Consider the following 25818-nt stretch of genomic DNA (forward strand, 5'->3'; position numbering starts at 1 on the left):
GGAATAGAGCCAGAAGACTGGAGGACAGCAAATGTCTCCTTGTTCAAGAAATGGAGAAGAGACAACCTTGGTAATTATACACCAGGCTTACTTTGGTTAAGGGTAAAGTGTTGGAAAGGATTATAAGAGATAAGGTTTATTATTATCTAGAAAGGAATCATTTGATTAGTGATAGTCAACGAGGTTTTGTGAAGGGTATGTAATGCGTCACAAGTCTTACTGAGTTCATTGAGAAGGTGAGCAAACAGGTGGATGAGGATAAAGTGGGAGATATGGATTTCAGTAAAACGTTTGATAAGTCCCCCATGTTAGGCAGAAAATATGGAGAGTGTGGTGTTGGAAAAGCAGAACAGATGAGGCAGCGTCCAAGAAATAGAAGAGTCGATGTTTCATTTGTAAGGCCTTCATCAGGAATCAGTCTTCTGGTCTCCAACATCTGCAGTCTTCACTTTCTCCTAGCTCCTCGGATGCTGCCTGGCCTGCTGTGCTATTCCAGCACCACACTTTCGACTCTGATCTCAAACATCTGTAATCCTTAGTTTTTCCCAGAAAATACGGAGACGTGGAATTGAGAATTATTTAGTGGTTTGGATCAGAAATTGGCTAGCAGAAAGAAGACAGAGGGTAGTAGTTGATGGGGAATGTTCATCCTCGAGTTCAGTCGATAATGTTACACTGTAAAAGTCTGTTTGGGGGTGACTGTTTCGTCTTTTTGAAAATGACCTTAATGAGGGAATGGAAGGACGAGTTAGTAAATTTTCGGTTCGCAGTAAGGTTGGTGGAGCGATCGGTAGTGCTGAAGAATATTGCAGGTACTGAGCTTTAATGTTCTATGTTCATGGACCTACAATGGGCTGAATAGCTTCTTTCTGTGATGTAACAATTCTGAGATACTCTGACCCACAAAAAAAGCTTTAGGTGCCTGGAGAGACAAGCTTTTCCAGTAAAGGATACACACTGCACAAACATCCATTATCTCTTCCTGTTCTCTGATATGCAGCGGCCTCAAAATATCTGTCCAAACAAAATAGATTGATTCAAATTCAAGCAGTCAGGGGGACGTTCAGCCGAGGGGATTGCCAGCAGAGGATTTAATTAATAACAAGATTTCAGAATAACACAAATAATAAAAAAATATCACAGCAGCATTATAATTGGCAGCAGAGTAAAACTTACAGTTGGAAATAGTTCCAACTTCAGCATTGTTTTCAGGTTTGGTCACCATGCTATAGGAAGGATGGTGTTAAACTGGGACTTTACAAGAATGTTGCCAGGACTCAAAGATCTGAGTCTTAGGGAGAGGTTGGATTAGCTGGGACATTTCTCTTTAGACTGCAGCAGCCAGGGGGTGCACGAAGTGCTTCGTGAGGCTAGTCATAGCCCAAATCAGTTCCAGTCTCCCAGCCTGCCTCAATCCCCTGCAATTTTCTTACCAGCAGAATGTGTCAATTGCGGGTGTCATATCCCTGGAGCATCTGGACAACGCATCAGATTCCTGCTCATTGACTATAGATTCACCTTCAACATCATTATTCCCTTCAGACTGATCACAAAACTCCCTGACCTTATTCTCAGCTCCGCCCGCTGAAATTGGATCCTCAGCTTTCTTACCTGCAGTGCACAATCAGTGAAAATAGGTAAGTGTGTCTCTTCCATGATAACATTCAACACTGAAGTACCAAAGGATGTGCCCTCTGCCCACTACTATACTCCATGTGCACCCACGATTGTATTGCCAAGTTTTGAACGAATGCCGTCTACATGTTCACTGATGACACAATCATATTAGGACAGATATGTAATGATGGCAAGTCAAAATACTGAACGGAAATAGAGAACTTGGTGATGTGCTGCACTGAGACCAACCTCTCTTTCAACATCGGCAGAACTAACCAACTGATCATTGACTTCAGAAAGAAAGGAGGAGAACATGCCGCCATCTACATCAATGGAACTGAAGTTGAAATGGTGGACAACATTAAGATCCTCGGAGTGAAGATAACTGACAGCCTGTCCTGGACTTCCCATGTAGATGTGACAGTCGAGATGACATAACAACCCCGCTTCGTTCTCCGGCAGCTCAGGATATTTGGCATGCCCACCAGGATCCTCACCACATTCTACAAATACACCACTGAGAGCAAACCATCCGGGTGCATAATTGCCTGATGTGGCAACAGCCCAGCCCAGGACAGTAAGAGAAATGACAGAAGGTTGTGTGCGCAGCCCATGCCATGAAGGAAGCCAACATCGTATCCATTGACTCCATTTACACGGCAAGCAAAGACCCATTGCTCTCTGGATCACCTTCAATCTCTTCCATCAGGCAGACAGTACAGAAGGTTAAACACACAAACCAGTGGCTCAGGAACAGCAACTTCCCAACCATTATTAAACTGAGGAATGGAATCTCTGACTTCAAATAGTGCTGTTCTTAATCACATTGATCTTGCCATTTGTGGTGGAGCCTGTATGCCTCAGACGGTTTTTAGTTTACCCTCTGATCTGTCTGTCCTTGCGTATTGCAGGAGCGAGATTCCCCAGCTCGGGACAAAGACTCTGGAGGCAGACAGGACACAGGCACGGAATGGACTTTAATTCAAGCAAAAATAGGTTATGGCAGGGAGAGTACCAAAGTATCTTCCTTAAATCTGGCTTTAACATAGGAAGACAATGGTTTCCTTAATCCTCAGCTCAGATGAGAAGAGGGACGCTGCTCCAAGTTACCTTGAGCTGTGGGGTGGTGGGTACCTCCTGGTTTCACCTGGTGGAGGGTGGCCTTCACCAGTCACCTCAGAGGGTTAATCGTTTCCTGTTTGGGAGGTTCTGCCCGCCTTTCTCCCCGCAGTGCTCTGTTTCTTCTTTGGTGATGACCCTCCTTGAGCCCACCTTTCATTAGATTAAGTTCCATACAGTGTAAAACAGGCCCTTTGACCCAACAAACCACAACGACCCGCCGAAGCACAACCCACCCAGACCCATCCCCCTACATCTTACCCTTTCATCTAACACTGTGGGCAATTTAGCATAGCCAATTCACTTAACCTGCACATTTTTGGGTGGTGCGAGGAAACCGGAGCACCCGGAGGAAACCCGTGCCGACACGAGGAGAATGTGCAAACTCCACACAGAGATTCGCATGAGATGGGAGTTGAACCCAGGTCTCTGTGAGTAACACAGCTGTGAGGCAACAGTACTAACCACTGTGCCACCGTGCCGCCCATCTTCACCATCCGAAGAGCTGCCTGTATCCTCACCGGGCAGCTGCCGTTTCCCCCTTGGCTTTGGTGGCCTGGCGTATTTTCGACCTCCTGTATTTACAAGAATCCACTCCTCTGCCTCCTTGGTTCCCTCCTCCTCTATTGCCTCCGTCTGACCTGTAGAAGCTTGGATCGGCTGCTGTACTTACCTGTTGGCTGCTGTCTGCTCCACTCCAGCCTCTCCTTCCTTCCGGGTGCCACCAGACACCGTTCCCTTGCTGGTTTGTGGTGCCTTGCTTATCTTTTGCCGTCCACCTCTGGCGATCTGTGCGTTGGTGGCGGACGCTCGTCTTGGGCAGGCCGTGTACACCTGGTACGCCTCTCCACACAGGTTACAGTTCTTTGCCTCTTTGCATTCCTTGGTCGGGTGACCCTCCTGCTTGCAGTTCCGACAGTTAGTGACCTTACAGTCAGCCGCAATATGGCCTGACCTACCACACGTTTGGCACACTTCTGGCTGTGCTTCGTGTGTCATAAACATTCTGGTCCCTCCGATTGCAAAGCTGGAGGGTGGATGGAGGATATTCCCATGTGCATCGACCCTCAGGGTTCCTCTGACCTGCCGCTTGCTGGTCTAGATTCTGAAAGCGTCGACCACATCAGTGCTTTCTGCCTCAAACTGGAGGTATCTTCTCAGGAAGGTGAGGACATCAGCTGCTGGAATGTGGGGCTGTACAAATGAATTGTAACAACCCGACTGTTCTGTGCAGGACGCACACGTAACAGCTGACAAGATAGAGAACAGAGGCTCCCCTTTCTTCTCCTTGAAGACCTTCAGGAGCTGCTCGCACTGCTTCACGCTCCTGAAGGTCACATTGAAGTAGCCTGCCCCAGGAATATCCTACATGCAGCACACATCGGCTGCTTCAAATCCGCAGCACTCGAGCAAAATCTTCTTCACGAACACCATCTGATTGACACATGTACGATCCTTCACCTTCTTCACAGTCACCATGACTGTGTTGCGAATGTCCTGGTCTGGGCTGCAGGTGGCTGCTGAGGCCATAGTTCCCAGCTTGGCTGGTACCTGAATTGGCGTGAGGCCAAAGCCAGCATGAAGATCCACCAAGAGCAGGACAGCACAACCAAAGATTCTCCAACGTGCAATCGCTATCCAGCGATGATCTCGACTAGTTGTGATGACTGGAAACCCAACACTCGTCCTGATATGAATAGACACTTGATCTTAGCCAAAAGGGACTCTATTAAAAATCTTACTGAAAATCCAAATTCAGTTCCTCTACTGCTTTTCTGTAATTAATCTACAAGTTAGTTTCTCAAATATATTTCCCATTTCATCAATGTGTGTTGATTATTTTTTTCTCTGCCCATTACTTTCAGTTCCAATAATTTTCCCAAACTAGTTTATTTACTAATTTCATCCTATATACTTTTCTCCTCCGTCTCAGGTTTTCTCCTATTGCTGGGAAGGCTTAGTGTATGCCTTTTTCTGTGAAGACAGAAGTGAAGTTGTTGTGTCATGTTTCTCTGTTTACCATTCTCCATTCCCTGGTTTCAGACTGTACAGAAGCTGACACTTTGAATAAAAAGAACAGCTGTTGTCTATTCACCCTTGTCATCTTAAACCTGAATTACTTACCCATTCAACTTTCTCTGCTCCAATGGAAACAACCCGAGCTTATCCAGCCACTCTCCACAGATCATACGATCCATCCCAGGGAACATCTCAGTGAATATCCTCTGCAACTCATCCAATACAACCACATCCTTCCTGTAATGTGGCTCCCAGAACTGCACACAGCATTTAATTTGGCCTTACCAAAGTGCTATGTACCTCTTATAATCTTTGGGTCGACGAACAAAGGATATACCTACGATCCTGCCTAACTCATCAATGATCATATCCAGTCACGTTCAAGGATGAGTGGAGAAACACCCTGTGAACTTCCGAGTGTGCAGCCATTCATTGAATTCTCCCCTATCTTGTTCCATCCTCCAAAGTGCATCACCTCATATTTATCAGGGTTACATTCCATCTGCCATTTATCATTTCCATCTGACAATCCACCAGTATCTTTCTGTAACATAAGGCCATCCTCCTCACTGCCAACCACCCCATAAATCTTTGTATCCAACACGGACTTGCTTGTTACACTCCCCCTCCCCACTTCACATTCACATCACTTATGAATACCACAAATAATAAGGGACACAGCAATGATCTCTGCAGTACGCCAGGGGACATTGGTCTCCAGTCACACAAACAGCCTTCTACTATGAAGATGAGTTTGGATGCAACTTGACAAGTCACGAAAAGGTCCTACCTGTTCCCTGGGTATTCTGTTCCAGATTACATTACTGTAGAATATCTGGGGATTCACCCTAATCTTACCCTGCCAGCAGGATGGATGGCCCTACATGTGTCAGTCCTCTGTGAGTGAAGAATTACCTCCTTATTGCGGTCTTAAATGGCCTGTCCCTTATTCTGCCATTATTTGCCTTATGTGTAGGATAGACAGCCAGAAAAACATTCTGTTCGTTTCCACCTTTCCACATGTTTGGTAGATTTTCTAAATTTCATTGTGATCATCTCTTGTTCTTTGAAACTGGGGAGGTCACAAGACAAGTCCCCCCATCAGAAAATATTGTCATCTGAAGGATTAATGTGGAGAACGTCCATTGCACGCCCTCTGTGATCAATGTATTCTTCCTTAGATTGGTCACCAACACTGCACACAATTTTCGAAGTCTACTGTCACCAACACTCAGTCCAACTGCTTAATGCTGTCTTTACATCTCTATTCAGATTCCCTTAAACGAAGGCCATACTAACTTTAATTTCCAATTACATGTATTCTTCCAAATACGATTCACGTTAATTGCATTTACGAACTCATTGCGTGAGTTCTTACAGGAAGACTTCTGAAAATCCAAATACACAACTTCCACTGGTTGTCCATTGTCAATGCTGCAAGAAGCAACTTCAAACAATTCTGAAGTTTGTTGGGTATGATTTCTCTGTCAGAAGTATATAGTCATTCTCTGCAATGTTGCTGTTCATTTCTAAATATCGCATATTATATAGTAGATTCCAATTGTTTCCCTACAGATGTCAAATTAATTGGCTTGCAGTCCTCTGCATTATCTCTTCTTGCCTGCGTATACAGGTGGATCATATTTACTGTTTTCCAGTTATCTACAATGGCTTATGGCCTTTGCAGGATCTACAGGAAAATACAACACCGTCATCGACAGTTCAATTAATATGCAGTTTTATTTCTGACACTTTGATATGAAGTATATCTGGCCCATCAGACTTAGCAATAGTCAACCTAGCTATACGTTGTTGCTGATACAAATTGACTTTATGTCTTCAGTTCCACAGGTCCCATGTGATCACTTGCTATACCTCGGAGATTTCCTGGAGCTTTTTCCATGAAGACAAATGCAATGTAGCTGGCTAGTTTTTCTCCCATTTCCTTTTTCTGCACGATAAATTCTCCTATACCATACAAATTTCCATATTTGTCCTTGCTTTTGTTTTCTTCGGTATACAGAACGTAGATTTAAGCAGTCTTTGTGTTTCCTGTTTGATTGTTTTCATGTTCTTTTTTGATTTCCAGAACACTTTCTTCATCCTTATTACCGGTAAAATAAATCTCTCAGAATGTTGAGGTTTGTACAATATCTGGAATTCTTCTGAAGCAGCTTCCTTTGATTTAATGCAATCTTTTATTTCTTACATTAGCCATCATTGAGTCATCGTCCCTTTTATTTGATGTTTATAACTTAGTGATATGTATGTATATTTCAGCCATTGCCATATTTCTATCAATGACAACCATTATTTGGCTTACACTCATTGTCGTATTATATTTTTCCAATTCACTTGATCCCCTCATCCCCGTGCTTCCATGATATTTGAGTGTAATGTTCAAATATTGTATATTGCATGCTGACGCCGTGTAAAATGCAACATATTAATGTCACAATTCATCAAAAGCTGCTTATGAGCAAGGTTATTAATTAGTCCTTGTGACCACACAACACCATGCCTGAAATTACCTGCACTCTAGTTTGATTCACAACATACTCTTCAACCTACCTCATATACACTTACGAAATTTATGTTTCACAGCATTACCAATCATTTAGTTAACGCAGTTTATATGCAATTTTAGATCATCCAGTATTACTGCAACACCGACAATATTTGCGCATCTAATTTCCAGAGCGTAGGATGTTCAAAATTTGCACAACAGTTTTGGTTTAGATATGTAAGGCACCAATGTGTGTTCCTCCTTGTTGTTTACAAGATCGACGCAAACTGATTCTAAACAAGCTGAGGTCGGTGGTATTATTCGTGACAGACGTGGACAAGATATTGGGGAGGTTCACCCTGACGCTGAGATGATCCGAAGAAATGTCCATCAATACAGGACAAGCATCAATAACCTTCCCCGTTCTGCCAGGACAAGTGTCTCCGTATTCTCTCTACTCCCTCACACTCACTGTATATCTGTTATATTCCTGATGAAGGACTTTTGCCCAAAACGCTGATTTTCCTGCTCCTCGGATGCTGCCTGACCTGCTGTGCTTTCCCAGCTCCACTCTGATGGAAATCTTGTTTCCAGCATCGACAGTCCTCACTTTTGCCAGATCTGTTATAGCACCTACCCCCCCCACCCCCGAACAAGGCTCTTGCTCCACCACGCTCACTATTGCATGCAACACACTCTTGCCTTCACTCTCTCTGTCACTGAAAGCAAATTGCCTTTGAATCTATAGCTTTGCCAACATCGAACAGTAAGACGATTAAAAAATGCGGACATTTTGAAAGTTGGAGAGAGAGAAGATGCCATCGAGATGGAAGAAGCTGTGGATCAACCAACTTGCTCTGCAAGACATTAGGAAATACTCTCTATCAAAGATATTTTTTCATATAAAACGAATTGACAGTAAACAGAAATATGACGACCAAGGGAATTCAACAGCCAGAAGAGTGACGTCACAGAGGATGACTGTGACTGTGTGGCTTTGAAATTAAGTTGATGTAATCTTCGTAAGTGTCTTATTGAAACAGCATAATGTTATTGAGTTGGAGGCAGCTAGTAAGGAGTTATGAGGGGCATTAGATTTCTGAATAGTTGTTGTGTAATGTTCACTTTTAGAGTTAAAAAAATAAATTGACATTATTTTCTTTAAATAGTGAAACGTTGGAGTTCTCTGTCACTCATATTCCAATAGATTACGAGGTGTGGTGAGTTTTCCTGGGTGTTTGCTTTAATTAACAGAGGGGTTCATCACCATGTTATAACACATGCAAAGACCAAACTAGAGGAACCAAAAAAAAATTAGGAGTGAGAAATTAAATATGAGAGTAAGTAAGCCAATCATGTAAAGAAAGAGTGTAAGAGCTTGTTTCGATAGATAAAAGGCAAACGAGAAGCAAAAATGGGCATTTGATCTTGATCGCGAAAAATTGACACAAGACAGATAGTAGTGTGAAACTAGGAAATGGCTGACGAGCTGAATAATTACTTCGTGTCAGTCTTCACGGTGGAGGACACGTGTAATACCCCCAAAATTGAAAAGAGTGAGTGGACAAATCTAGGTATGATGGCCATCGCCTAGGAGAAAGTGCATGAAAAAAACTGAATGGCCTGAAGGTAAGTAAATCACCTGGACCAGATGGACTCCAATCCTGAGTTCTAAGGCAGATAGCTGATGACACAGTGAAGGCATTGGTAGTGATCTTTCAGGAGTCGTGCAAATCCGGGAGATTCCCAAAGGACTGGCAAATCTTTAACGTGGTACTCCTGTTAAAAAAGGGAGTAAAGCAAAATACGGATACTTACAGACTGACTAACCTAAACTTGGCTGTGTGTAAGGTCCTGGAATCCATTGTGAAGTATGAGATTTCTGAATACTTGGAGGTGGATGGTAAAATAGGACAAAGTTAGCATGGTTTCATCAAGGGGAGGTCATGCCTGGAAAATCTGCTAGAAAACCATGAGGACGTAATGAGCAGCTTTGAACATGGAAAGCCAATGGATGTCATCCACCTGGACTTCCAGAAGGTCTTTACAATGTGCTGACAGGAGGGATTGAGTAAGGCAAGGGCCCATTGTGGTAGAGGGAAGGTGCTAGCATGGATGTAAGTTTGGCTGTCTGGCAGGAAGCAAACAGAGTCGATAAAAGTGTCCTTCTCAGGTTGACAGTTGGAGACAAGTGGTGTTCCAAAAGGCTCAGTGTTGGCACCACAACTTTTCACTTGAGACATTAACGATCCTGATGAAGGAACTGAAGGCATTCGCTACGTTTGAAGATGATACAATGATAGGGGAAGGGACAGGTAACGTTGAAGAGACAGGAAGGCTCAAGAATGATTTGGACAGGTTAGGATAATGGGCAAAGAAGTGTAGTTGGAGTACAAAGTGGGTAATTGTGGGAACATGCACTTTGGTAGGAAGAATACAAACATGATCTACGTTCTAAATGGGGGAGAAAATTCAGATATCTGGAGTGCAAAGGGACTTCGGATTTTTCTGCAGGATTCTCTCAACGTAAACTTGCTGGTTGAATCAGTAGTTAGGAAGGCAAATACAATGATGGCATTTATTTTGAAAGGATTTGAATGTAAAAGCAGGGACGTATGTCTGAGGCTCAATAAGGGTCTTGTCAGACCATATTTGGAGTATTGTGCGCTGTTTTGAGACACATATCTCAAGAAGGATGTGCTGGCCTTGGAAGGCGTTCAGAGGAGGTTCACGGGAATAGCCCCAAGAATGAAAAGTTTAACGTATGAGAAAGTTTGAGTACTCTGGGTCTGTTTTTGATGGAGTTCGGAGGGATATGCGTTGATATAATTGAAACATACAGAATACTGAATGGTCTGGACAGTGTGGATGTTGAGAAGCTTCCCATTGGTAGGAGATTCTAAGACCCAAGGACACAGCCTTAGAGTAAAGGGGAAACCTTTTAGAGTGAGATATGGAGAATCGCTTTCAGCCAGAGTGTGCAGAATCTGTGGAATTCATTTTCACAGAAGGCAGTGGAAGTTAGGTCATTGAGTATATTTAAGATAGAGATGGAAAGGTTCTTGAGTATCAAAGGGATCAAGGGTTACAGGGAGAAAGCAGGAGAACGTGGTTGCAAAACTTGTCAGCCATAATTGAATGGTGGATCAGACTCGATGGGTTGAATGGCCTAATTTCTGTTCCTATATCCGATGACCTTATGGTCGTAGCCGATTGCTAACTCTCTATCACTTTGACCCTTCTGATAGCAAAGTGCGAGAGTCAAAAATCCCTGAGTCATCTTTAGCAAACATGGAGGATTCCTGTTGAGGATTCATGGGAATCGCTCCACTGCTTGAAGGCAAGGAAATTCTGCCAAATCCAACTGTTCCAGGAAGAAGTCTCATACCTGCAATTTGTTTGAGTAGAATAATATCGGAGACAGAATAGCAGTTGGGACACATTATCACTCTTCCATTTGATATGAGTTCAACTACTATGAAACTCTGGAAACCTTTCCTTATTCTCTTTCGTCTTAAGACATGTGCATTCGTGTATCTGTCTGTACGTGTCTGAATCTGTGTCTCACATTTTTCAGGAAAATGACCAGTAGAGAAGTGGGGCCGGTTATTGAAACAGTGACCCTCCAACAGTGGTCGGAGCATGAATGAGAATTTTTCATTGGGCTGTTCAAATGGTAATTCTTTTCCCCCGAAGTTTCATCCCAAGATGGCAGCTAAACACCACCACTTCTTTCGTAATTGACATGGTCCATAAATGTTGGCTTATCAACAGCAGGCACATTCCATGAACAAATAAAAAATGATAAACGGCAACAGAATTAATTGGATAGGAAGAAGATTGATAGTTAAATGCCTGTTGCCTTCCAGAATTGTGCCGCCTGTGCACTTTAACTTTGTGCAGTTTCCTAGTATTGTTCAGGTATTTGCATTTATTCAAAGTTGAGTTTATTCAACATTTGAGAGGCGTGAATGGAGGAAAATTGTGGACAGACAGAAAAGTGCTGCAGAGACCACTATCAGATCAGCCATGATCTTACTGTCTGGTTGAGCAATGACAAAGTGTCTAATGACCCACTCCTTCTCCTCAGTCCTATTTCCTATGTTCCATTCAGTCCTTACAACCACCTGAACAGGAGCAGCTAGAGACCACTTGCTCCAAATACCTGGTCCGCAGTAACACAGGATACCGTTCAGTCATTAACACTGTGTGGTTTGGTGTGGGTTGGAAAATGTGATGGGAAATCCAGGCTAGTTACGAAAGAGGCCTCCCATCTCTTTGCAGAATGTCTCCTCTCTGCAACTGGGCTTTCATTTGTTGGTCATGTTGTAGACCCAGATTCACTGTGAATATCTGGCCCATATCTCTCCTAGAGATGGCTCACAGAATACATGTCTCTCACTGTCCTCAACATTCAATAACAGCACTTCCAGGAAAATTACAACCATTCACTTTCCAAAGACAGAATATGAGAACATAAGAAACAGGAGTTGGTAATTCAGATATTCACGGCATTGCATGCTATCACGTCTGACTTACTGTTGGTATTAACTCCTTTTTAATGCCCAATTCTTGACACCCCTCAGCTCTCTGACAGGTCAAAAATCCAACTATCCCCTCTTTAAATACTTGCAGTCATCTAGCTCCCCTAATTTTCCAGACCTGAGAATTGCTGACATTCACTACCCTCTGTGAGAAGAAAGCATTCTCCAGACTGACATCCTATTAACCTTTACCAAAGGGATTAACCTGATCTGCTCAGATATGAGAGATTGAGCCAGATATCAAGGCAGGATTTGATTGAAGATTTTAATCCTCAGGAGCAGATTAATATCTAGAATCATACATTCCGACTAAAATAAAAAAAATACAAGCCATGGAATTTATCATTTTCGCAGTGTCTGCGTAGAACATAACGAGTGATTGTCCATCACCATCAAGTTTCAATGCAATGACCTGTTATTCTCTGACAGTGCTACAGATTAACCTTCAGTCACTTCTCTAAACCATCAGCCCAGGGATTAGTCTGGTGAAACTCCTTTACACTGTCTCTGTTGCAATGAGATAATTCATTTTAAAGGAGAGAAAATCTATCCACAGTAACCCAAATACTGCCTCAACAACAATCTCAGCGATGATCATAATAATTCCTTTCCCTCACTTACCGGTCTCCATTTCCTTATTATGACATAAAAACCTATTCTGTCTCTATGCACTGACGCTGACGCAGAATTTAAATGTTTGTTACATCTGAATGTCAGCATGAGTAAAGCCATCACCAGAGGTGCCCATGGAGATGACCATCACTCTTGGGGAGACACTCAGTCAGAAAGATTGAACTTGAAATAGGGAACGGTCACCTACCTGAATGGAAATGAAATGTAGGAATAAGGAAAACAGGCAGAGGAAGGGAGCTAACTTTACTTTTGTTCTTCTCTCACGGGATGTGTGCAGCCCTGGCCAGGCCAGCATGTTCCATGGATCTTGAACTGAGTGACTGGTTCAGCTGTTCCACTGGACCATAAAGAGTAAAACACGTTGTTGTGAGTTTGCACAGACCTGACTGGGGAAGGATAACCCACTGATTTCTTTGAAGGACATGATGCAAGCAGATGTGCTTTTTCTCACAAATGATGATAGTTTCATTTCAATTACATTCATTTCCTTCATGAGATATCAACAATTATTATTCTGTGCATCTGGATTATGTGCAATGACTAAAGCAGCATGCTGGGCCTGCCTGTGTGACTGATTTTGTACAGTGAACAAGTTCAACATACTCAAGCGCAATTATTCTGTCATTAACATGTGGTTAGAAGAGACTTGATAACGTGTGTCCAGATTTAACAAAGGCACAATTGATGGTTTATTCAGAAGATGCACTGAGGTGGAGGAGGAGACGGGGATATCATGATGGTGGGATTGGACAGGATTCTTGAGTGGGGAGGATATGGAAATGTACATCTGTGCAGGGCTAGAAGAATTATGGAGTTTGAGAACAGTAAGGTTCCTCCTCTCGTATTGGTGAGTAATTTCTCATGAGTAATTTTCTCGATATAATTTGTGTGAAATGGAGTTGCATTTGAATTGAAAATGTTGACGTCCACCTTTCTAAATTTTAAATAATATGAGCAACAATTCAGTATAACCTGGCTTAATGAACAGATGGAATGACTTACCAGGAACACCAACTATAGCGAGGATGGCATAGTAACCAGCTTGAATAACCAACAGAAAATTATAGATCCACCAAACTAATAATATTCCAGGCTTGGAAATCCAGAAAAGACCATAGGACAAACTCCTGTCCATTGTTGGAACATTCCAGTCTAATGTTCTCAGATTCTGATCCATTTTTGGAATATTATAGTCTAATGTTCTCAGATTATGATCTCTCCTCCCCCTCTCTCTGGAGCAGCTGATCCCTGTTAGTGCTGTCGGTGAGCTCCTGCTCATACTATGGGATATCATATTGAACCGAATCCTTAATTAATAGAAGAGGAAAATCCTCCCATGACACATTTAGGATCCACGGAGACTGACATCAATAACATTCGCTGAACTATTAGTTCTAGTTAACCCGTTTCAGTTCAATATTATCTTATTCAAACTCAAAATAATGATTAATATTTACACATTCTGATACGGATATGTGAGGGTGACTGAGGGAACGAATGTTGGGGCTTGTAGGTCAATTTAATTCAATCTGCCTTGGATATGGGAGTAATAATAAAGATTTATCGGAACATGAATATGCTTCCCTATTTATAAATGGAAGCATACGTCCTGTACCTGCTGCTCAGGCTTTACAATATCAATAAAACATTGAGAGAACTTCTATCATCCATGATCTTGAAGAAAATGTCTCTTAGACTATGTGCGTTTACAACAGACAACAACATTATGGTAACAGAGAATTGTACATAAGAGACACTCGGGACTGCAGGTGCTGGAGAATTCAGTGTAGATAAAGTGAGCTAGTGGAAAAGGCACGGCTGGTCAACCAACAACCGAGGAGCAAGAGAGTTAGCTTTTCAGTCAGGACTCTCCTTCATGTCTGGGGAGGGGCAAGAGGGCTGAGAGAAAATAGGTGGTTGGGTGAGCCTGGGGAAAGTTAGGTGATACGTGGACGAAGGTGAATGGTGATAGTGATAGGTCGATGGGGAGTGTGAAATGGTCGGTGGGAAGGAACATGGACAGGTAGGTCATTTGAGAGTTGGATTTGGGATCTGGATGGGTGTGGGTGGTTTGGAAACTCGTCAATTCAATCTTCATGCCTTGTGTTTGTAGGCTCCCGAGGCAGAAGATGAAGTGTTCATGATAACAACCTGGTAAATCTCTTCCCAACCTTCTCCAGTTTAATAATATCCCTCCTATAACATAACAACTATAATTGCAGTACAACAGAAGAGGCTTCATCAATGTCCTGCACAACCTCAGCATGACTTCTCAACTTCTAATCTCAAAGGTCTGAGCAATGAAGAAACCTTAAACACCCTGCAGCACAAATGTTAAAGAATTACATCTGCGCCCCGGGTCTCTCTTTTCTACATAACTACCAAAGTCCACCATTAATTGTACAAGCACTCCACTTGTTTGATTTACCAAAATGCAATACATCGCATATATCCAAGTTAAACTCAATGTGCCAAACATCAGCCCAGTGAGTGATATTATTACCCCCTCTGCATTCCCCCTTCGGATTAAAACGACACTCCCCTCTCCAGTAGGTCCACAAACAATAGGCTTGACTTTCCCAAAGACACAAAGCTTGGTTTGCTTTGCGCAGGCAGAGGGAGGAGTGGTAAGAAGAAGCCGGATAGTGAACAGGTATCTTGTATGACTTCATGATTTTCGGAAGAAGAAAGCCACGTGTTAGAGATTTGAAATAGTGTCCGGTGTTTTGGGCCCAGAATTGTGCTCTTTCCACATCTCTGGTGTTAAGTATTGATATCTACTCGAGAGACTTCATAGTGCAGAGTGTGTCTGCAGGATTTCTTTCCCTGATATAGCAGACGACTGAAAACAGCCATTTAAACCGGAAATCATAGCCAAGCAATTAAAGATGCTCATAGTTTATCTCAATGGCACAGTGACTACACTCAACATCCGATAGTTGTGGCTAATAACTTGTACTGTTTTTAATGAGAAATGTTCACTGTATAATTTGTTAATATTAACCAGAATTTAATAAATCCATATACTTAAAATAAGACCCAAAATCTGGGCATGGTTTAGGTCTTGTGTAGTGGGTGGTGCCCAGGTTTCTGAGCCGGAACTCTGAAATCGATTCCAGTCCATCAACGTGTGGTAGTGCACCTATCTCTGGAGAAGGTGGTGTGTAGTCATATCCTGTGGAGGTGTATCACAGCATGTTACAACAGGCCGACAAACAAACACACATGCGCATCATGTTGCAGATTTAGGGGCTAATGCTGAATGAAGGTAGTGTCCGTATCACTGTGCTGAAAATTTTAGTTTAAAGTCCCACAGAGCTGATTCATAATATGTCTGAACAAGTTGATGAAACTTTTTTGGAATCGTGTCTTGATGGAGAAGGAAGAGGCATGAGAAATGAATTTGAGAATTTAGACCGAGGATGACTGAAAGCACAGCCAATCGTCTTGATCAGAGTCATATTTGCACTTTCTAGAGGTTTATAAAATTATGAAGGGCATGGATAGGGTGAGTGGTCAAGCTTTCATCCCCTCAATGTAGGAAAGACTAAAACTAGAAGGCATAGGTTTAAGGAGGGAAGAGAAAAATTTGAAAGACAATGAAATGCAACTTTTTTTTCCTGCGGAGGATGGTGTTTCTATGGAATAAGCTGACAGAGGAACTGTTGGATGCTGGAGCAGTTATATCACTTAAAAGGCAATTGGTGGCTGTATGAATAGTGGGATATGGGCCAAATGCTGACAAACGGAACTCGAATAATTTAGAATATTTGGATGGGATGAACGAGTTGTAGGTTCTCTTTCCCTGTTGTACATGTCTCTGAATCATTGATTTAATTAATGAAGATCTCTTTGCAATCTTCAATTGTTCTCCATTATGCAAACACTGTCCACTATTCACCCAAACTTGATGTAATTCGCAAATTTGCTAAATGTAACTTCTATAATCTCATCAAAATCATTTTTATAAATGACAAACAAAAGTGGACCGACACTTTTGCCTGTGGATCATCGCTGTTTACAGGCTTCCAGTTCAAAAAGCGACCATTCACGACACCCTGTCTCCTGCCATTACACAGATATACACAGAAACACACACAAACACGCACACACAAATACATACACACAATCACACGATCATCCACATAGAGACACAGACACAAAAATGTATTTACGACAAAGGTAGGTAAAGTTGGATTAAAACAACGATCAAGAGTTGCAGTGAGAAGGCAGGAGAATTAGGTTGAGAAACACACCAGACAGGATCAAACAGCAAAGTAGACTTGTTGGGCCAAATGGCCTAATTCCGATTTCCTATGTTCTGTGGACTTGAGGTGTCAGGATTATTTTCCTAAGAGTGCAGTAGAAGCTACGTTAGGTAAGTACTTGACTTAACAGTCATTGGGACTGTGGGATAGATTTGAGGGGCTGAATGGTCTATGTTTGTTCCTATTTGCTGTACCCTTTTTTTATGAAAAGCGGAGATGACTTGACGTTGTTCCTTTCTCCTTTGGATTTTGCGACCTGTGGCATTCTCATCACCCGGAAATAGTGAAGTCTGGATCATTGAGGATATTCAAGGCCAACCTTGCCTGACGTTTGATGGACAGGGGAGTCAATGTTTATTGGGAACAGACAGGAAAGGAGGTGGTCAGCTACAATCAGACCAGCCATGATGTTTCTAAATCGAGCAGCAGGCTGGAGGGGCCGAATAGCCAACTGCTGTTCCTATCTCACACGTTGTTCTGTCAATTCGCCTCTCGAGGTTGATACGGCGGGAGATAAAGATCCCATTCAGCCAGTCAGCACCATGACAATACAGCAGGGGGAGGCCATAATGCACCTCCATGGGGTTAGACTGGAATAGAATGAAGTATTCAAATCCTTTCAGTAAATTACACTGCACAGGAAGATGACACATAACCATCCCAGGATGTTATGCAGGGGCAGGGGCGCCTTGGGTGGCATCAGGAAATACAGAATAGAGATCATTACTCATTTTGTGTTTGGAAAGCTGTAACTAGTGGAATTCTTCAGGGATCTGTGTTAGGTTATCAACAAATTACAATCCATACCAATGAATTGGATGAGGGTGAAGGAGCTCAGTTTGCTCATTCTGTAAGATGTCAAATGGAGACAGATCGTCTGCAATAGGGTACAGACATGGAAAGACAGGGCTTCTGCAATGGGTTATAGACAGGTGGAGGGCAGATCATCTGCAATGGGATAGAGACAGGGGAAGGGCAGAGCATCCGCAATGGGATACAGAAAGGGAGAGCAGGGGCGTCTGCAGTGGCATCCAAACAGGGGGAGGCAGAGCATCTACAATGGGATATAGACAGTGGAGGGAAGACCGTCTGCAATGGGAAACAGGCAAGGGAGGTTAGGGTGTCTGCAGTAGAATACAGATGGGGAACGGCAAAGTGTCTGCAATGGGATACAGATGAGGGGAGATAGATCATCTGCAATGGGATACAGATATTAGAGGGCAAAGCGTCTGGAATGGGATACAGAGAGGAGTTGGGCATCGAGTCTACAATGGGATGCAGACAGAGAGAGGGCAGACAGTCTGCAATAGGATACAGACAGAGGGAGAGGAGAGTCTGCAATGGGATACAGAAAATGGGAGTGCAGAACGTCTGCAATGGTACACAAACTGGGGGAGACCAGAGCATCAAGCAATAGCATGCAGACAGAATACAGTTGTAATCAAACCTTCAGCAATAAAAAAATAACAGTACAATGCAAATGTGATGGGAATTTTCTGATTTGGGGAAAAAGACAAAACAGCAGAAAATTATTTAAGTGCAAGGAGAGAGCAGAACTCAGTGGTACAGAGGGATTTGTGAATAACATCAAATTACACTGAAGATGCAGCAAGTGATTTGGAAGTTAAGTGGAATGATTCAGATTCGTGCGGGGAGGTGGTGAGGTATGCATCAATACAGGGCATTTCTGAGATCACATCTGATGTGTTATGTGGAAGTATCATTGCCTAAACTGAAAAAAAAAGACAAAATTGCTTTCAAAACATTTCAAAGATGTTTCCCTTTACTCATTCTTGGGATGAAGGCATTATGTTACGAAGAATTAACAGTTCAGCCTGAGAATGAGTGTTGTTTTATTAACCATGTAAAATCTTGAGAAGAGTGTAGTTGGTGAATTCTGGATGGATATTTCTTCTTGTGTGGGAGAATAAAACTGGGGAAATAATTTAAGAATCAGTCAGTTTCAAAGGAAAGGTCATTGGACCGAAAAATTGAACACTGATTTCTCCTCATACATGCTGCAAGACAGGCAGAACTTTTTCAGCAATTTCTGTATTTGTTTAAGAATAAAACATATTCATCTTAACACAGATATTGGGAAGTCATGAAACGCTTAATTTTACAGTCTGCAGGCACATATTAACAACTAGGGCCATTTATTGTTAATGAATTGATTCTGTGTACGACAACAGCAATAATGCACTGACCTGAGAATGTGATAGAGTCATATAGTTCGGACAATGTTCAAAGAGAGCTCACATGGTCTAGTGTGGACACTGATAATGTAACTGATTTAACTTACAGATCGAAAAACATAGCCTATCTGTGAAGGGACAGTCTATTGCTCCTTTTCTGTTTCCCTGTCGCTCATCACAGCAATGTGTGGGAGTGAAAAAAACCCAGTCGTCTTTCCCACTCATGGAGGATTCCTGATGAGGATACATTGGAATATTCCAACTGCCTGAAGAAAAACAATTCAGCTAAATCCAACTGTTGCAGGAGGAAACCCCATTGTCAGAATGCTGTGCGAGCAGAATTACTTCGGACATAATTGTTCAAATTCGATAGTGAGAGGGACAGACAGGAGATTCTATGGCTGCAAATGGGAATCCAGAATAGTGTGTAGCCTCCCACGTGTCAGTGTCAAGGATGTCTCAGAGTGGTTGCAGAACATTCTCACCGGGCGGGGGAGCACATTGGTACAAATGACACAGGTAGAAATAGTGATGAGGTCCTGTAGAGTGATTATACAGAGCTAGGAAAAACGATAAAAGACAGGACCACCGCAGTGGTAATATTCTGTTTACTTCCAGTGCAAGTGAGGGAAAGAACAGAAGGATATGGCAGATGAATGTGTGGCTAAAGAATTGGTGCAGGGGGCAGAGTTTTGGATCACTGGTAATTTCTGTGGGGCAGCGGTGACATATTCAGGAAGGACGGGTTGTACCTGAACTGGAAGCGGACCAATATCCTGGCAGGCAGGTTCGCTCGTGCTTCAACGGAGCATTTCAAATAGATTGGCTTAGGTTGGGGAGCTGTGGGATCCTCAACAGCAGGGAGGCAAGTGCGAGTCTGGAAGGATAATACAGCAATCAAAAACAGTAAAGTGAAGTGACAGGTTCAGCTGGAACACGACAAGGAGCAAGGAATACATGTTGGATTAAATTGTAGAATTAATTATAAACCTTAGAGCTCTGAGCTCAAAAATTGCATGACTTTATGTAAAACTCTGTTATTTCACTCTGTAGATTAGAATCAATCTAAACATCAGGTCGTAGACAGAGAACACAAGGTGCTAACACCTTCAACATATTGTCTAGCTATCACTATTGTTAACAGTTAACCCGAGTATGCAACTTTAAAAAAAAGGTTTTTTGATTTACACATGAAAGAAGTGAAACTATCACTGCATTCTAACAGATGAAAGGCTTAACAGACAATCAATTTTTCGATGTATAATTTCAGTTACATCACACTGCAAATTTTTGCTATAAATTCTGTGTTACACTCGAGCCCGCCACTATCACCTGATGAAGGAGCGTCGGTCCGAAAGCTGGTGTGCTTCCAATTAAACCTGTTGGACTATAACCTGGTGTTGTGTGATTTTTAACTTTGTACACCCCAGTCCAACACCGGCATCTCCAAATCAGGATTAAATTGCAACTGTTTAAATGCAAGATGACTGACAGGTAAGGCTGATGAACTCAGGGTGTGAATAGGTACGTGGGACTGGGATATTATCGCATTACAGAAACATGACTAAGGGAGGGATAGGACTGGCAGTTTAATGTACCGGGGTACAGATCCTTTATGTGGGACAGAGATGTTGGAAAGAGGGGACATTTTTGATTAAGGCAAGTATCAAAGCAGTAATCAGACATAAAATAACTGAAGGAATATCCAGTCAGGATTTGTGGGGGAGCTTAGAAATAAGAAGCGAATGGTGATATTATTTGGGTTGTTCCATATGTCCTCGAATAGTAAACGTGGAATTTGCGAAACAAAAATATGTAGAGTGATTGGGGAGACTTGCAGGGCCAATGGAATTGCCATCGTAGGACATTTAATGTTCGTAACATAGACTGGGAATGACATAGAATTAAGGACTGAGATGGGCTGTATCTATTAAGTGTGTTCAGGAAAGTTTCCCCAAGCAGTATGTTAAGTGTGCAACTCGGGAAGGGGTAAAACTTGACCTACTCTAAGAACTAGGGCAGGACAGGTGACTGAGGAGACAGTGGGGGAGCACTCTGGGACCAGTGACCAGAGTTGTATTAGTTTTTAAATAATTGTAGAGAAGGACAAAACTGTCCCATATGTTCAAGTTCTAAGTTCGGGCAAGGTGAATCTTGATGGAATTAGACAGTAGCTTGTAGGGGTTGTTCGTGGGAGTTTGTCTGCAGGCGAAGGGACCTCCTGCAAGTGGGAGGCCTTTAAAAGTGAAATGTCTACAGTTCAAGGTCTATATGTTCCTTTGAGGTGAAAGGCAAGGTTAGCAGGAATAGGGAACCCTGGACGTTAGGAGATATTGAGTCTTTGACCAGCAAAAAGGAGGCGTAGAGCAGGTCCATGCCGCAGGGATCGAGGAAATTCCCTGGAGGTATACAGAGGATTACAGGAGTTTACTGAAGAAGGAAATGAGGAGGGCGAAAAGGGGGCACAAGATAGCCTTGGCTGAGAAGGTTTGGGTGAATACAAAGCAGTTCTTTAAGTATACTAAAGAAAAAAGAATAACTAAATGATAATATGACCCCTCAAGTTCCAAGGTGAATATGCATGTCAGGAACCATAGGAAGTGTGCGAGATTCTCAATGAATATTTCTCCTCTGACTTTACCATGGAGAAATACATGAAGACTTGGGAGCTTAACAAACGTCGTCATAACATCTTGGGTTAGTCAATATCACAGGAGAGGACTTTTTGGATGCATTAGAATGTATGAAGGAGGATTAATCTCCTGGTTCTAAACAGATGCGTCCAAGAACACTGCAAGAGACTAGAGATGAAACTTTGGTGACCCTGACTGATATTTTTGCATCATAGTTAGCTACAGGTTAGATTACTGATTATTGGAGGGGAGCAAATGTTGTGCCATTATCCAGGAAGGGAAGCAAATAAAAAAGTGGGAACTATAGACAAGGAAGCCTAACATCTGTGGTAGGCAGGTTACTTGAGAAGACTCCGAGGGATAAGATTTATGTGCGTTTGGAAAGATAGCTTTTGATGACAAATTGTTATTTTTTCAGATTCCCTACAATATGGAAACATGCCATTTGGCCAAACAAGGCCACACCGACCCTCCAAACAGTAACCCACCCAGTCCCATCCCCCACTCTATATTTAAATCTGACTCATGCACACAACTCTATGGGTAAGTTAGCATGGCTAATTCATCTGACCTGTACATCTTCGGATTGTGAGAGGAAAATGAAACACCCGGAGAAAACATACATAAACACAGGAAGAATGTGCAAACTCCACACAGAGAGTCACCCACAGCTAGAATCAAACCCGGATCCATGGCACTATGAGGCAGCAGTACTAGCCACTGAATCACCATGCCACCCTTGCTTTTTGTCAACATAGTTCAATGACATAAGTACAAAATCTACCCATGATGCAAGTTCCAATACCACATACAGTGTGGTATTTAGATATTTTTTTGATTGGAAAGATTGCATGGTTTTGTGAATTGGAGATCATGCCTCAAAATTTTTTTGAGTTCTTTGATGAAGTGACCAGGAATGTTAATGAGGGCAGTGCGGTAGACATAGTCTGTATGGTTTTTAGTAAAGCCTTTGACAAGGTTACCATTGATAGGCTGATTTGGAAGGTTAGAGCTGAAAATGTGTTGCTGGAATAGCACAGCAGGTCAGGCAGCATCCAAGGAGCAGGAGAGTCGACGTTTCTGCCATGAGCCCTTCTTCAGGAATGAGGAAAGTGAGTCCAGCAGGCTAAGATAAAAGGTAGGGAGGAGGGACTTGGGGGAGGGGCGTTGGAAATGCGATATGTGGAAGGATATCAAGGTGAGGTTGATAGGTCGGAGTGGGTGTGGGGGAGGAGAGGTCAGGAAGAAGATTGCAGGTTGGAAAGGCAGTGCTGAGTTAGATGGATTTGACTGAGACAAGGTGGGGGGAGGAGAAATGAGGAAACTGGAGAAATCTAATTTCATCCCTTGTGGTTGGACGGTTTCTAGGTGGAAGATGAGGCGCTCTTCCTCCAGCCGTCGTGTTGCTATGGTCTGGCGATGGAGGAGTCCAAGGACCTGCATGTTCTTGGTGGAGTGGGAGTGGGAGTTGAAGTGCTGAGTGTTGGGGTGGTTGGGTTGGTTGGTCCGTGTTTACCAGAGGTGTTCTCTGAAACGTTCTGCAAGTAGACGGCCTGTCTCCCCAATATAGAGCAGGCCACATCGGGTGCAGGGGATGCAGTAAATGATGTGTGTGGAGGTGCAGGTGAACTTGTGGCGGATATGGAAGGATCCCTTGGGGCCTTGGAGGGAAAAAGGGGGGAGGTGTGGGCGCAAGTTTTGCATTTCTTGCAGTTGCAAGGGAAGGTGCCGGGAGTGGAGGTTGAGTTGGTGGGGGGTGTAGACCTGACAATGGAGTCACGGAGGGAGTGGTCTTTTGGGAACACTGATAGGGGAGGGGATGGAAATATATCTCTGGTGGTGGGGCCAGGTTGGAGGTGGCGGAAATGACGATGGATGATATGATGTATACGGAGGTTGGTGGGGTGGCGATTGGAGGGGCGGGTCTCAATAGCGAAGAGCAGGAAGTGGAGGGCATCGTCGATCACGTCTGGGGGGGGTCAAATTACGGTCTTTGAAGAAGGAGGCCATCTGGGTTGTACCATATTGGAACTGGTCATCCTTGGAGTGGATGCAGCTGAGACGAAGGAATTGGGAATATGGGATGGTGTTTTTACAGGGGGCAGGGTGGGAGGAGGTGTAGTCTAGGTAGCTGTGGGAGTCGGTCGGTTTATAGTAAATGTCCGTGTTGATTCGGTCACCCGAGATAGAAATGTAAAGGTCTAGGAAGGGGCGGGATGAGTCTGAGACGGTCCAGGTAAATTTGTGTTCGGTGTGGAAGGTGTTGGGTAATTTGATAAACTGTTCAACCTCCTCGTGGGAGCACGAGGCAGCGACGATACAGTCATCGATGTAGCGGAGGAAAAGGTGAGGGGTGGTGCCATTGTACCTGCGGAAGATGGACTGTTCCAAATATCCTACGAAGAGGCAGGCATAGGTGGGGCCCATGCGGGTGCCCATGGCTACTCCTTTGGTTTGGAGGAAGTCGGAGGATTGGAAAGAGAAGTTGTGCAGGGTGAGGACCAGTTCAGTCAGTCGAAGGAGGGTGTCAGTGGAAGGGTACTTGTTGGTACGGCGGGAAAGGAAGAAGCAGAGGGCTTTGAGTCCTTCATGATGGGGAATGGAGGTGTACAGGGACTGGAGGTCCATGGTGAAGATAAGGCGTTGGGGGCTGTGAAGCAAAAATCATGGAGGAGGTGGTAGGTGTGGGTGGTTTCCCAAACGTAGGTGAGGTGTTCTTGGACTAAGGGGGGCAGGACCGTGTCGAGGTATGCAGAGATGTGTTCTGTGGGGCAGGAGCAGGCTGAAACAATGGGTCAGCTGGGGCAGTCAGCTTTGTGGATTTTGGGCAGGAGGTAGAAACGGGCGGTGCGGGGTGGTGGGACTATGAGGTTGGAGGCGGTGGATGGGAGACCTCTGAGGTTATGAGGTTATGGATGGTCTGGGAGACGATGGTTTGATGGTGGGAGGTGTGGTCATGGTCAAGGGAGCAGTAGGAGGAGGTGTCCATGATCTGGTGTTCAGCCTCAGCGGTGTAAAAATCGGTGCGCCAAACTACTACCGCGCCTCCCTTGTCTACAGGTTTGATAGTGAGGTTGGGGTTGGAACGGTGGGATTGGAGTGCTGCACGGTCCGAAGGTGAGAGGGCTGGAGAGGTTGAGATGGTTAATGACGTGGCGGCAGTTGGCTATGAAGAGATCAAGGGCAGGTAATAGGCCAGCACGTGGTGTCAAGGTGGATGGGGTGTGTTGGAGGCAGGAAAAGGGGTCGTCAGAGGGTGGGGGAGAATCCTGGTTGAAGAAGTTGGCGCATAGGCGAAGGCAGTAGAAGAATTGTTCAATGTCACGCCGCTTGTTGAACTCGTTAATCGGAGAGCGTAGGGGAATGAAGCTGAGACCTCTGCTGAGGACTGATCTTTCATCCTCAGAGAGGGGGAGGTCTGGAGGGATGGGGAAAACGTGGCAGGCACTTGGTGTGGGTCTGGACCTGGGCGTGGGGGCGGGGAAGGAGATCGTCGTGGGGGCGGAGTTAGGCATGGTGACGGAGTTGGGCATGGGGGCGGAGTTAGGCGTGGTGACGGAGATCGGCGTGGAGGCGGAGATGTATGTGGCGTGTTGGTTGTGCAAGTTAGTGATGTCACTGGGGGCTGAAGTGGCTGCAGCGAGGCAACCCAAGGGGCGGAAGTGGCTGCGGCGACGGCAGAAATGGTGTTGTGCTCGAGAACCGAGGACCCCCCAGAGGCCGCGAATCTGTAGGCAATGATCTTCCTCGCGATCATGGAGGCGGTTGTCTGGCTGGCGACCGCGGAGGATGCATGGTCGGTGGGGGTGGAAATGACGTCATGGTTCGCGGCAGCGGTTTATGCCGCGGGCACTGCAGCGGCCGCGTGGTTAATGGTGCCCGAGTGATTTCAGAGGCCGCTGGAAGATTCTGGAACGGTTGAGGAATCCGGAGTGTGGGAGTAAGTACATGAACGTTTTTGGTACTTAATGTCTTTAATTTTCGATATGGTTAGGAAGACTTTTATCTTAGCCTGCTGGACACACATTCCTCATTCCTGAAGAAGGACTCCTGCCCGAAACGTCGACTCTCTGGCTCCTTGGATGCTGCCTGACCTGCTACGCTTTTCCAGCAGCCCATTTTCAGCTCTGATCTCCTGCATCTGCAGTCCTCAATTGCCACCGGGACATTAAACGCCTCAGCCTCTCCACACCTCTCACCCACTCCAAGCTCTCCCCCTCAGAACGTGCAGCACTTCCCTCTCTCCTCCACTCCCAGCACTGAGGGGGATTTTATAGAAGTGTA

The sequence above is a fragment of the Hemiscyllium ocellatum genome, chromosome 13 (genome assembly GCF_020745735.1).
Source record: "Hemiscyllium ocellatum isolate sHemOce1 chromosome 13, sHemOce1.pat.X.cur, whole genome shotgun sequence".
NCBI classification, from domain to species: domain Eukaryota; kingdom Metazoa; phylum Chordata; class Chondrichthyes; order Orectolobiformes; family Hemiscylliidae; genus Hemiscyllium; species Hemiscyllium ocellatum.